The sequence below is a fragment of the Cupressus sempervirens genome, chromosome 9, assembly GCF_028749045.1.
Source record: "Cupressus sempervirens isolate cs-2001-9-10 chromosome 9, ASM2874904v1, whole genome shotgun sequence".
NCBI classification, from domain to species: domain Eukaryota; kingdom Viridiplantae; phylum Streptophyta; class Pinopsida; order Cupressales; family Cupressaceae; genus Cupressus; species Cupressus sempervirens.
Genome location: NC_143126.1, coordinates 782600773 through 782614158, shown reverse-complemented (window position 1 = coordinate 782614158; position 13386 = coordinate 782600773).

The following is a 13386-nucleotide window of genomic DNA, read 5'->3' as shown; positions in this document are numbered from 1 at the left end:
TTCTACAGAGCTCACTCGGGCGTCAAAGGAAGTTAAGCAAAAAAGAGTGTTAATCGAGCTCATTAGGTTAACAAAGGGAAAGTTGAATAGAGTCAATATCAACCGAGTTCAATCGATTACCAAAGAAGTTTTCTAAGTTCATAGTGTTAACCAAACTTCTATTGGTTAACATAGGAAATCACTTTAGAACCAATTTCTACTGAGCTAGGTCGGCTACCAAAGAATTTTTCTTATTTTGGCATGCAAAGCTTAATTATTTTACCTATTGACCCTAGCCGACTAAGGTGATGAATATTGATTATTCTAATTTGTATTTGAGTCAACTTGAAAATCTAAAAGGTATAAGTAAAAGGTCATTTTGTTATTTCAATATATGTGATGTGTGCAAGTTGAATAAGTTGAAAGAGATAAGAGAGGAAGCAATCTTGAAGGATAATCAGATATCCTTGTGGAGCAAAAAAGCATTATTTAATCAAGAAGGATCAAGTATGAACCCAAGCAGAGACTTGTAATCAGCAATTCAATTGCATCACAATTAGGTCATTTCATTATTACTTTCTAACTATTGTAGTAGTGATCAAAATCTCTTAACAAAGTTGGTTTAATAGCCATTTATAAATCCTCTAACAAAGTGGCAATTCCATTGAATTATTTCAAGACCTTTTGCAAGGCCACTCTTAATAGGGTGATTAAATCCTTTAACAGGGCCATGCCTAATAGTGTGTTCTATAACCTTTAATAGGGTCAGCTGCTAACAAGGCTCACTTCAGAAGATTGAAAAATAGTAACTAGTTGCATTAGTGGTTTTTCCCAAATTGGGTTTCCACGTTAAATCCTATTGTCTCTTGTGTTCATGTTATTTCTTTCATGCTTGCAAGTAATTAGTTATAACGTCTTAAGATCAGTTAAAGTAATTCACACTCTACATTTACTGAGTCACAACAAATTTTCTATACGTTTACTGAGTAATAGCAATTATCAATTTTATCAATCTGAATTTTATAGTTGACATCTAAGGGATTTGGATTTATTTTAGTGGTAACTAATTCACCCCCCCTCTCAGTTACTCCTCTTATATTTCCAACAATTAGTATTAGAGCTTTTGGTCCTTGCAAAGAAGGTTTCAAGGACCTAAGCTAAAGATCAAGACATCATACAAGAGAGAGATTCCAAAGCTAAACAGAGACAACTTTTTAGCATGGCAAGGACTTATGAGGCCTCACCTGGCTATGATTAGTGATTTAGGATGCAAATATCTTGATGAAGAATATAAGACTCCCACAAAAACATTATCAGTTGATGATATTGTTGAGAAGAAGAACCATAACATCATCATGATTGACATTGCATCTACTCTTAATTATGCTGAATTTGATGAGGTCAAAGACTATAAAACTACTTTTGATAGGTGGAACAAACTAAAAGAAATCTATGAAGGTGATGAAAATGTAAGAAGATCCAAAGTAGAAAGCCTTAGAGGAAAATTTGATCAAATGAGAATGAGAGAAGACGAAAATGTTGCAAAATATGTGGAAAGAATCAAGGCCAATGTTAGTGCAATCAAAGCATATAGAGGAGAAATCAAAGAAGAAATTATTGTAAGTAAAGTACTCATAACTTTGCTTCCCATCTATGCAATTAGAGTATCTTCTATTCAAGAAAAGATATGTGATCCAAATCACAAGTTAAGTTTGGATGCCTTAGTAGGAAGATTGATAGCTTTTGAACTAGACAACTTTGACAACTATGTTCTTGCTTCGAAGAATATTGAATCCACATTTGAAGCTAAACTCTCACTCAAATAAAAAGGAAAGAAAATAAAAGATAATCAATTAGAAAGTGAGGAAGAATCTGAAGAAAGTTTAGATAGCTATCTTAAAATTGTTGAAGCTTTACTTGCAAAGAAATATTTCAGGAGCAAAGGAAAGTACAAAAGTAAAATCCCTCTAATATGTTTTTCTTGTGAAGAAATTGGTCATATTTTTGCTAGGTGTCCAAACAAAGAAGGCAAGGAAGAGAAGAAAAGCTACAAGTACAAAGGCAAGAAGGAATTCAAAGGTCATAAATCCTACAAAGATAAAGGTAAGAAAACTTGTTTTATGGTTAAAGATTCTTATAATAGTGAAGATGAAATAGTATATATTGCTATAAAAGATGAATCTAATGATGAAGGAGATAAGATGGCACTTGTCTCTCATGTTAGCAAAAATGAAACATGGATCATAGATAGTGGATGTTCTCACCATATGACTAGAGACAAAACTAAATTTGAACATTTTGAACACTATGATGGAGGTAGTGTAAGGTTTGGAAATAATGAACCTTGTTGCATAAAAAGAAAAAGGCCATATTTCATTAACCAATGAACTTGTATGTGGCAATGCCTATTGGGTTGAAGGACTGAAACATAATTTACTAAGTGTGGCATAGCTAAACAACATTGGGTTCAAAGTAGAATTCATGAATGGCAAGGTAAGACTATTAGATAACCAAGGAAATCTAATTGGATCATGTAGGCAAACAAAAGGTAACCTATTTTATCTTGATCTTGGTGATTGTTCATGTTTCATTGCTCAAGTAGAAGAAAGTTGGTTATGGCATAGAAAGCTATGTCATGTAAATTTTGATAATATGGTCAAGATTAGAAAACTCAAAAGAGTAAGAGGTCTTCCAAATTTGAAGAAACCTAAAAGAATTTGCCTTAGGGAAAGTTCACCCAAGAACTAAGAACTAAAACACAAGCACAACTATAGACCAAAAAGAGTATAATCATAATAGAAATTTATTCAATTTAATATGCATGAAAGTACACTAGGAGTGCCTGTATATAAAGGCCTCTAGGATGTATCTAGAATGCCTAATAATCAGCTACATGATAAGTCATACAACCAAGCTAATGTCCACCAAATATGGGTTATCCTCCATTAAGCACGAAAGCAAGTTCAATGATGATAGGATAAGCCTACAATGGTGTAAGATGCAAATTTCTATTATAGACAACATGTGCTAAAAAGAGAGTGCGAATAACTATGTTGTCTACATGATAATTTAGTGAATGATGCAAACTCAAGTATTGTAGACACCATGTGTTGAATTAGAGTTGCGTACTTCTGTGTTGTCAACATAACAACTCATAAAGGTACACAAACTCCCAAGTGTCTCACAAAATAAATAATAAAATAATACAATATAATAAAATAATGCATTAACCTAAGTAAACTTAAGTGTAAATAGTAAATATGTATTTACACCAACACCCCCCTTAAGTGCAACTTAGGGGAATGCCCTTAAGTTTATGTAAACTAGGATGAAATGTAAGATGGGTCTCAGCTACTAGGCCATGTTAGGTACCCATGTACATAATGAAATGCAATCTCTCATAAAGCGGAGAAAGAGGGAAAACCTCATGGAAAAAACCCTCCCCCAAAAAGAGAGATGAATAGGGATGCATAGATGGATGGAGTAATCAAGACCCCCCATTTCAACATACATCCAATATATACAATAGTGAAGAATGAGAAGAAGAAGACCTCATAAGAGGAAAAAGTCTCTCCCATAAGAAAGAAGAGGAAGAGAGACAAGGTAGTCCCCCCAGCCTAATGAAGAGTGTCAACTAGTGATTGTAGCTCCAAGGAAGAAGCTAGTCCAATAATGTTGAATGATGTTCCTCCCCTTTGGAAGAAACAATAGCAAAGGTATAATCTTGAAGATGTATGGTGGCCCTAAAACCTACTCAAGTGTCCTTGTGTTGATGCTGATGTTCACCCCTTCCAACTATGCTGAAAAGACTGAATACAGATCTAGAAAGAATGTTTGTTGAACCTATTCCAATGAACCTTTTGTCTCCTTTTTTGATAAAGAGACCTCCAACAACTGTTGTTCATAAGGATCCACAATCATGTCAACCCACAAAAATTGATCATGTAGAGAATTAACATGAGGGTCAGAGTGAGCCCTCTCAACAACTATTGAAGGATCATCTTCATCAAAGAGAAAATTTAAATCATCAAGGTTGTCTCCCAAATCTAATGTGTGTGACTCCATGAACAAACCTGCAATGTCTACCATGTAGTCATCCACTGCCACTGGAGTTGGAAGAAGATGTATAACCTACTATGCTGGACCTATCATTGTGGCAATATATGTATGTGGACTATACTAATGCCATGACCTCTCACTACAACTATCAATAGAACCTTATGTATATGAATTTATTAAAGCACTATCACTAGTGTCACTATCAGTTTTCACAGTGTATGAAGTGTGGAGAGGATTAGAGGATAAGTTGGGTGAAATTTCGTCAAAGTGAACATCCTTCTCCACAAAGATCTCATGAGTCTTAAGATCCATAAGTCTATAAGCCTTAAAACCATCTTCATACCCAATGAAAGTACAAGGCCTAGGAGTTGGTGTCTTGCATCCTATGGAAGATAGGTTTGCCCATACTGGACAACCAAAGACTCTAAAGTGACTCACAACTAATTTTTTGCTTCACCATGCCTCAAAAGGAATCTTCCCATCTAAGGCATTATAAGGAGACCTATTAAGTATGTGAGTAGCATTGCTAATGGCTTCAACTTCAAGTATTGGATCAAGGGACTTGGATTTTATCATGTAACTTTCCATGCTCTTAAGAGTGCTAATCCTCATAGCTGCAACATCTATCTTGTGCAGACTGAATGCTGGTGGATTCTGAAGATCAATCCCCTCAAGTTTGCAAAAGTTTAAAAGTCTTCTATCCATATATCTACTTTCATTGTCCATCTGTAAAACCTTGATGGCTTTCCTTGATTTCTATTCAACATGATTCTTGAAGTCTTGAAGCTTATCAACCACTTCATGCTATGATGAAGGAAGTAGACTGACTGAAGTCACTGCAAAAGGTCCTGCTAAAACCATGTGAACCAACTGGAGAACAACTGGTGCTCTACCAGACTTCCCTTTATCATACTTCTCCTTGAGATGCATATCCACTAAACATGATGAACATTATCCCTTAGAAAATTTGATGTTAGGTAGACCTTTGACTATGTGTTTTGAGAAAAGTTGCTTTTTGATAGTGGAAGGCAAGATGACCAAACTGCTCATGCCATGATGTGGTTTGTGAATTAGAGTGAGTTAATAAGGCTTGAGAAGGAGACTTAGGCACAAAGTGGGAGAAGGAATAAAGCCTCTTGTCATGATTGACTTTCCCCACTGCAACCAATGAATCATCTCTGAGATTGTGCACCATCACTGAATCTGGAAGGAACTCAACTTTGTGTCCATCTCCAAGGTGAGTGATTTGGTAAATTGAGAGGAGATCTTTGAATTCCCCATTTTCCATTTCCACATGTCTTTTTCCTTCAACTTCTATTTTAGTATCATCTCCCATGAAGATGTGTGGTACCTGTGACTGCTTCAATGAAGAAAAGTCTCCCTTTGAAGAACCCATGTGGTAGAAGGCACCTGAGCCAAGTATCCATTCCAATGAAGAACTTGTATTTGCCATAAGTGCTTGCCCTTTTCCCTTTGAAGAGGCTGGAGTTGAATCCTTGGAAGTACCTGGCACTTGAATTTTGTTCTTGAGTAGGTTTTCTAACTCTTTGATTCTTTTAGTCTTGCAATGATGCTCATAATGATTTGTCTTTTTGCAATATGCACAAAAAAGTTTGTTCTTCTTTTCATTACTTCCCTTCTTGTTGGAAGAAGAATTGCCTTGCTATGAGGAGGATTGTTGTGTCTCAGATTGTGATTTTTGCTTCCACTGCTTCTTCTTGTTGCTAGAACTTTTCCCTCCTTGACTTTATTGGTGCTCATCACTAGCCACCAATGCTTTGGTCTTTGATGTCATGAGAATTCCCAAATCTATCAAGTGAGATTGTTCAAGAATCAACATCTCTACAAATGCATAAATGTAGGCTTCTAGAAAGCACTTCCCATGGTCAACCTATGAGTATTATAACTCAAAACAAAGGAGGCATACTCTAAAGGTAGTCACTTTAGGATGTGATGAATCAACTTGTCATCCTTCATGGGATTTTCACAATCTTTAAGTAATGCCCTATACTCATTGGCTTTGTTGATGTAATCTTGAACTGTGTCAAAGTTCTTTGGATCCAAGAGAAGTAGATCATCCTCAATCTAAAATCCCTTTTCCTCATCCACCTTACTATACAATGATTCAAGTTTGTCCCATGCAGGTTTGGATTTCATAAAACTGGCAATGTGGAAGAAGAGATCTCTATGTACACAACTCTTAATAATTCCTAAAGCCTAATTGTCTATAATTTTCCAATCAATAAGTTCTTTAGCATCAATGGGTTTTGGAATTTTACCATCAACATAGAGATTTAGACCTTTTGTCATTAATCTACTCCATACAATATCTTTCCATGTAGAATAATTGTGTGAAGTTAGAAGTGGACATTTAGGTGAACCCATGTTGTAGAAAATGAAAAGAGGACAAATGAGAGACACAATACACAATACACCCCCCCCTTTTCACTCAATCAAAAGAACCCCCGAAAAAAGATTCTTTTTGGCACTTTATATGTAGTGAGTGTACAATAGGCCACTTGTCAAAATGTACAAACTGGACTTCTAATTTTTCTTTTTGCAACCGCCTTTTGAGGCCCAAATCTATCACTAAGCATTGTAGCTTAGATGTACAACAATTTTGAAAAGTAATCAAAGCAATACAATGTAGAAAAATCCCTAATTATAAAAGTGAGATTTTTGTCCACACAACCCTAGAATCTGATTGTAGATCTAGAAAGTAGACAAAAAATAGTGCACTTTCAAAAAGAATAGAACTTGAAAAAGTGTCCAGATGAGCCTGTAAAAAGCATTTGAAGTTGCAAAATGTAGGATTAAACAGGTAAAATCACCAAAAAATGCAATTTCTGAAAAATCCTTGCACCAAAACTAGAAAAAACACCACCACTAAAAAGTTAAGGAAATTTTATCTAAAATCAAAAAAAAATTACACTTGATTTGGAGTTTGGATGACCAAGTTATGGGCTCGCAAAGTCAAGCTGCCAAATAAAAAGCAATCTAGAGAGGGCTTGCATCAACAAAAGATGGAGTTAAATTTGATGGTCATAGGATTGTCACAATAGTTCAAATTTTCCCTGGGATGATAGCCAAATGACCATCAAATTTAAGGTCATAAAAATGATGATGTCTATAAAAACTCCACCCCTGCTAATGTGGCATTGATGTAATGATGACATCAATTGTATAGATTGTACAAAAAATGCTAACATGTATGCTGACATCACTGTCGACTATGCAAGGTATAGCCTGTCGATGTTTCTAACAACTAGCTTGCATGGTAGGTGATTATGTGGCACTGATTGGGCCAACAAATGACGTGGGAGGGATGTACAGTCACCCTACCACATGGGCATTGAGTCTACAATAGGTCCTCATGATATGGACAAATGGCAGCAATTTATTGGGGCCATGTGGCTACTATATGAAGGTCATGAGAGAGCAATGGATTGATCCACGTGTATGTCAGATTAACAACAGTGTGCCAGAAAATGACTGGCAAATATTTGGTCATCGTCGGTGGTAGGACTTGCCAGATGCATTCATTGCAAGTCAGAAATTGGAGACAGTGGCTAGGGGTTTCTTTTTACAATGCTCGAGAAAGATGTATTAATCCCACATTTTTGGTGAGGTCGCATGCAATGCTTTTTAAAAGCATTGCCACCAGTTGTTAGTAACAAAGGTTGCCAGCTATGGGCCTTGGCTATCGAGTTGAGTAGGCCAGTCTGGTTATGTAAGCCAAATTTGTAGAATATTCATTGGAATATGTAGACTTTTACTAATGTAATAAAATAGGAATATTCCAAATTTATAGTGAATATTCCCTACGAGAGCCAAGGTGTCACTACCCGATTCCTGAAGAAAAAAAATTCTCTATAGGGGCAACTGACGAAAAAATTGTAGAATTTTTTTTCCAAAAATCTACAAGAAAAATCCTGACGAAAATATTGAGAGATGAAGTAAATTAAATTACAGATCTAAAATATCATACCTAAATTGCAAATTGGGGCGTCTAGGTGCCGATTTGCAAAAGAAATTTGCCTCATGATTGACTTTGGCCTAGGGCAACCAAATTTATAGCCGATCTTCACCAAATTCACATTCCAGATGCAATGGCGAGGTCCATTCTAGCTCTAGATGCTCCCAATTTCTATGGTACTCTAGATTCAGGTCAAGATGTTGAAGCAACAATGGTCTCAAACAGCTATGTGAAGAGAGATTCTCCAAGCTCTAATACCATGAAAGAATTTGCCTTAGGGAAAAATTCACCCAAGAACTAAGAACTCAAACACAAGCACAACTATAGACTGGAAAGAGTATGATCAAAATAACAATGTATTCAATTCAATATACATAAAAGTACACTAAGAGTGCCTATATATAAAAGCCTCATGGATGCATCTAGAATGCCTAAGAATCAGCTACATGATAAGTCATACAACCAGGCACATGTTCACCAGATATGGGTTATCCTCCATTAAGCACAGAAGTAAGTGTGATGATCAGAGGACAAGCCTACAATGGTGTAACATGAAAATTTATGTTGTAGACAACATGTGATAAAAAGGGAGTGTGAATAACTATGTTGCCTACATGACAACTTGGTGAATGATGCAAACTCTAGTGTTGTAGACACCATGTGTTGAATTAGAGTTGCATATTTTTGTGTTGTCAACATGACAACTCATAAAGGTACACAAACTCCTAAGTGTCTCACAAAATAAATAATAAAATAATGCATTAACCTAAGTAAACTTAAGTAAGTGTAAATAGTAAATATGTATTTAGACCAACAAAACCTAATGTTGGATTATGCAAGAATTGCCAAATTGTTAAAATGGGAAAGACTAGTTTTAAAAGAAAAAACTATCAGTCAAAATATGTCTTGGAAATTGTGCACACTTATTTGTGTGGACCCATTGGAATAAAAACTTGTAGTGGAGAAAAGTTTTTCATTTTTTGTGTTGATGATTATTCTAGAATGATGACTATTGTGTATCTCAGAAAAAAATCAGAAGCTTTTGAGAAATTCAAATGGTATCGTGCTAGAGTAGAAAAAGAAACTAGAAAAAGATTGAAATGCTTAAGATCAAATAGAGGTGGTAAATTCATCTCAAATGAATTCAAAAATTTCTATATTAAAAGAGGAATCAAAAGACAAGAATCAACCCTCAGTAGTCCTAAACATAATGGAATAGCTAAAAGAAGAAAAAGATGCAATGTAAGTTACTTGAAGGTATTTGGCAACAAATGTTATATTTTGAAAGAATCTAGAAAAGACAAATTTGATATAAAAAGTGATGAAGGTATATCTCTAGGATATTCTTGCAGAAGAAAATCATACAAATATATGAATTTGTCTACTCACAAAATCATAGAAAGTGCACATGTGAGAATTGATGAATTTGCAGAAAAGACTAAAAAAGAAAGAAAAAAGGAACGAGAAGATTACAGAAGATTTGTCTACTATGAACCTGATACATTGCCAAACACTTTTGATAAAAAGGAGACTTCATCTCATGAGCTATCCAAATCTCCATCAATTGTTGAGTTGTAGGAAGTGCAAACCGAGTCAAAGGGACCCGAGTCACATTCAGAGGCTACCAAGCTAGTGCATATCAAATCTAAAGAACCCAAGCCATAGATAGAAGGACTTGAGCTAGAAGTTGAAATTCAAAATGAAGACATTACAGTTCATTCAAGAGTCAAAGAACCTATATTGGCTAAATATGTCAGAAGGCATCATGCACCTGATCAGATTATTGGAGACAAATCTAATGGAACAATGACAAGAAGCAAACTAAAAGGTACATGTTTACTTGTTGAATTTGAACCTAGAAGTGTTAAAGATGCATTAGAAAATGAAAGTTGGATTGAAGCTATAAATGAAGAAATAAAATAGATAGAAAAGAATAAAACTTGGACTCTTGTACCTAGGCCCAAAGATAAAAATGTAATTGGTACAAAATGGGTATTTAGAAATAAGCTGAATGAAGATGGAAAAGTGTCAAGAAACAAAACAGATTGGTATGTAAAGGCTATTCTCAAGAAGAATGTATTGATTATGGTGAAACTTTTATCCCTGTTGCAAGATTAGAAGGTGTTAGGACTTTACTGGCTTATTTAGCTCACAAAGGATTCGAAATATATCAGATGGATGTCAAATCTACATTTTTTAATGGAATTCTTGATGAGGAAGTCTACATTGAATAGCCAAAAGGTTTTATTCATCCAGACAAAAGGGACATAGTCTGCAAATTACACAAAGCCCTATATGGTCTGAAACAAGCTCCTAGAGCCTGGTATAAAAGACTACATAACTATTTGATATAGATTGGTTTTCAAAGAACAAATGATATTAGCCTATATATCAAGGAAGGACCAAATAAGAAGATTGTATTGGCAGAAATATTTGTGGATGATACTCTATTCACAGGAAATGATGACTTATGCAAAGCATTTTCAGAACAAATGAATAAAGAATTTGAGATGTCCATGTTTGGTGAAATAAAATTCTTTGTTGGATTACAGATTTAGCAAAACAAAAATGGTATCTATATCACTCAATCAGAGATACTCAATAAATTTGGAATGGAGGATTCAAAACTAGTTGGAACCCCCATGTGTATTGGACTTAAGCTTACAAAAGATGATGACTCCAAAGAAGTAGATCAAACCTTATATAGATCAATGATTGGGAAATTACAGTATGTGGTACATACAAGGCTTGATATTGCCTTAGCAGTTGGGATAGTGGCAAGATTCTTAGCTAAACCCAAAGAAAACCACATGATGGCAATAAAAAGAATCTTAAGATATCTAAAAGGTACTGAAGACTATGGCTTATGGTACAAACTTGGAGGCAACCTTGACTTAAAAATATTTACTAATGCTGATTGGGTAGGAAATCTTGATGACAAAAAAACCACAAGTGGTGGAGCATTTTTTCTTGGTAAAAGGCTGGTATCTTGGACAAGCAAGAAGTAAAATTGCACATCTCAATCTAGAGCAGAAGCAGAATATGTAGCAATAGCAGTGAATTGCTCTAACATTGTTTGGTTTAAACAATTATTAGAAGGATTGAAGATTGAAATCAAAGAGCCAATAGTAATGTATTGTGATAACACAAGTGCAATCAACATATCCAATAATCCAGTGACGCATTCCAAAACAAAGCACATTGCTATAAAATATCACTTTGTAAGAGAATTAGTGCAAGACAAATAAATTAGATTGGAATATGTGCATACAAAAGAACAAATTGCAAATATTTTCAAAGCCATTACCTAAGGATGCATTTTTGTATATAAGAGGTAAGCTAGGGGTCATTCCCCTATCTGAAGCTCACTAAACTAAGTTTAATGATGCATCAATAGGAAACAAGTTGAAGATCAATCAGTTGATGTAGTATTGATAAGGACATATTGCAGATGAATCTATACTCAAGGTACATCGATACTAATCAGAATTGTCTTTGGCATGTGTTGTCAAAAAGGGAGAAGTTTACTACCATATCTTTCTAAAATTTTGTAAAGAGAGAAGTTAAGAAATTCCTTCACAAAGGGAGAACACCTTAAGAGAAGTTTTCTACATCAAATGAAAGAGGGAGAAACTTTCAGACAAGAGGGAGTCTTGTTCTCAAAATTTCATTGTGCAATGACATGTTGTGTTGCCATCAATGCCAAAGAGGGAGATTGTTGAATACAATTGATTAATTGTGTGTTGTCCTTGATGTTACACAAATGTCATGTTAGTTGATAGTCAGTGCATGCCAAGCTCATTTGGTCAATGAAAATAGTTTTCCTAGTCTACCAAGCATTCTTGAGTTTACTCTATGCAAAAGGCAACTTCTACTGAGCTCACTTGGGCATCGAAGGAAGTTAAGTAGAAAAGAGCGTTAACCGAGCTCACTTGGTTAACAAAAGGAAAGTTGAATAGAGTTAGTATTAACCGAGTTCACTTGGTTACTAAAGGAATTTTGTAAGTTCATAGTGTTAACCGAGCTTCTATTGGTTAACATAGGAAATCACTTCAAAATTAGTTTCTACCGAGCTGGGTCGACTATGAAAGAGTTTTTCTTATTTTAGCATGTAAAGCTTAATTATTTTACCTATTGATTCTAGCTGACTAAGGTGATAAATATTGATTATTCTAATCTGTATTTGAGCTGACTTGACAATCTGAAAGGTACAAGTAAAAGGTCAATTTGTGATTTCAATGTATGTGATGCATGCAAGTTGAATGAGTTGAAAGAGATAAGAGAGGAAGCAAACTTGACGGATAAGCAAATATCTTTATGGAGTAGAAAAGTATTATTCAATCAGGACGGATCAAGTATGAACCAGAGTAAAGACTTGTAATCAGCAATTTAGTTGCATCACAATCAAGTCATTTCATTATTACTTTCTAACCATTGTAGCAGTGATCAAAATCTCTGAACAGAGTTGGTTTAACAGCCATTTGTAAATCCTCTAACAAGGTTGTAATTCCATTGAATTATTTCAAGATGTTTTGCAAGGCCACTCTTAACAAGGTGATTAAATCCTTTAATAGGGTCACACCTAACAATGTGTTTTGTAGCCTTTAACAGGGTTGGCTACTAACAGGGCTCACTTCAGAAGAGTGAAAAATAGTAACTAGTTACATTGGTGGTTTTTTCCAAATTGGTTTCCATGTTAAATCTTGGTGTCTCTTGTGTTCATGTTATTTCTTTCATGCTTGCAAGTAATTACTTATAACATCTTAAGATCAACTAAAGTAATTCACACTCTACATTTACCGAGTTACAAAAAAATTTCTACGTGTTTACCGAGTAACAACAGTGATTAGTTTTATCAGTTTGAATTTTATAGCTGATATCTAAGGGATTTGGATTTATTTTAGTGGTAACTGATTCACTCCCCCTATTAGTTACTCCTCTTATATTTCCAACAGATGGTCATGATGATGATGGTCATGATAATGATGATAAAGATGATGATGATGGAGATGAAGATGGTGGTGGTGATGATGATGATCAAAGTGACAAGTGTGATGATGGTGATGATGAAGACATGGATGAAGATGATTATCAATCACATGATCAATGAAATATCTGTCAAGGTACGATCAATGTCAAGTATGATGGGGTCATGATTTTTATTTATAGAAATTTGTTTGATCTTGATGAATGCATAATGTAATTTTTATATTTTATGTAATTTGTAGTTTGCAGAGCATTGTAAGCGGACAAATTTTCATTCATTATAATATTGGTGAATTTAATAAGCGAGGTGACCAACTTTTTCTTTCAAAAACATATATGTAGATATAAAAATTAAGTAGAACATGTCAAATATTTTTTTAGATATA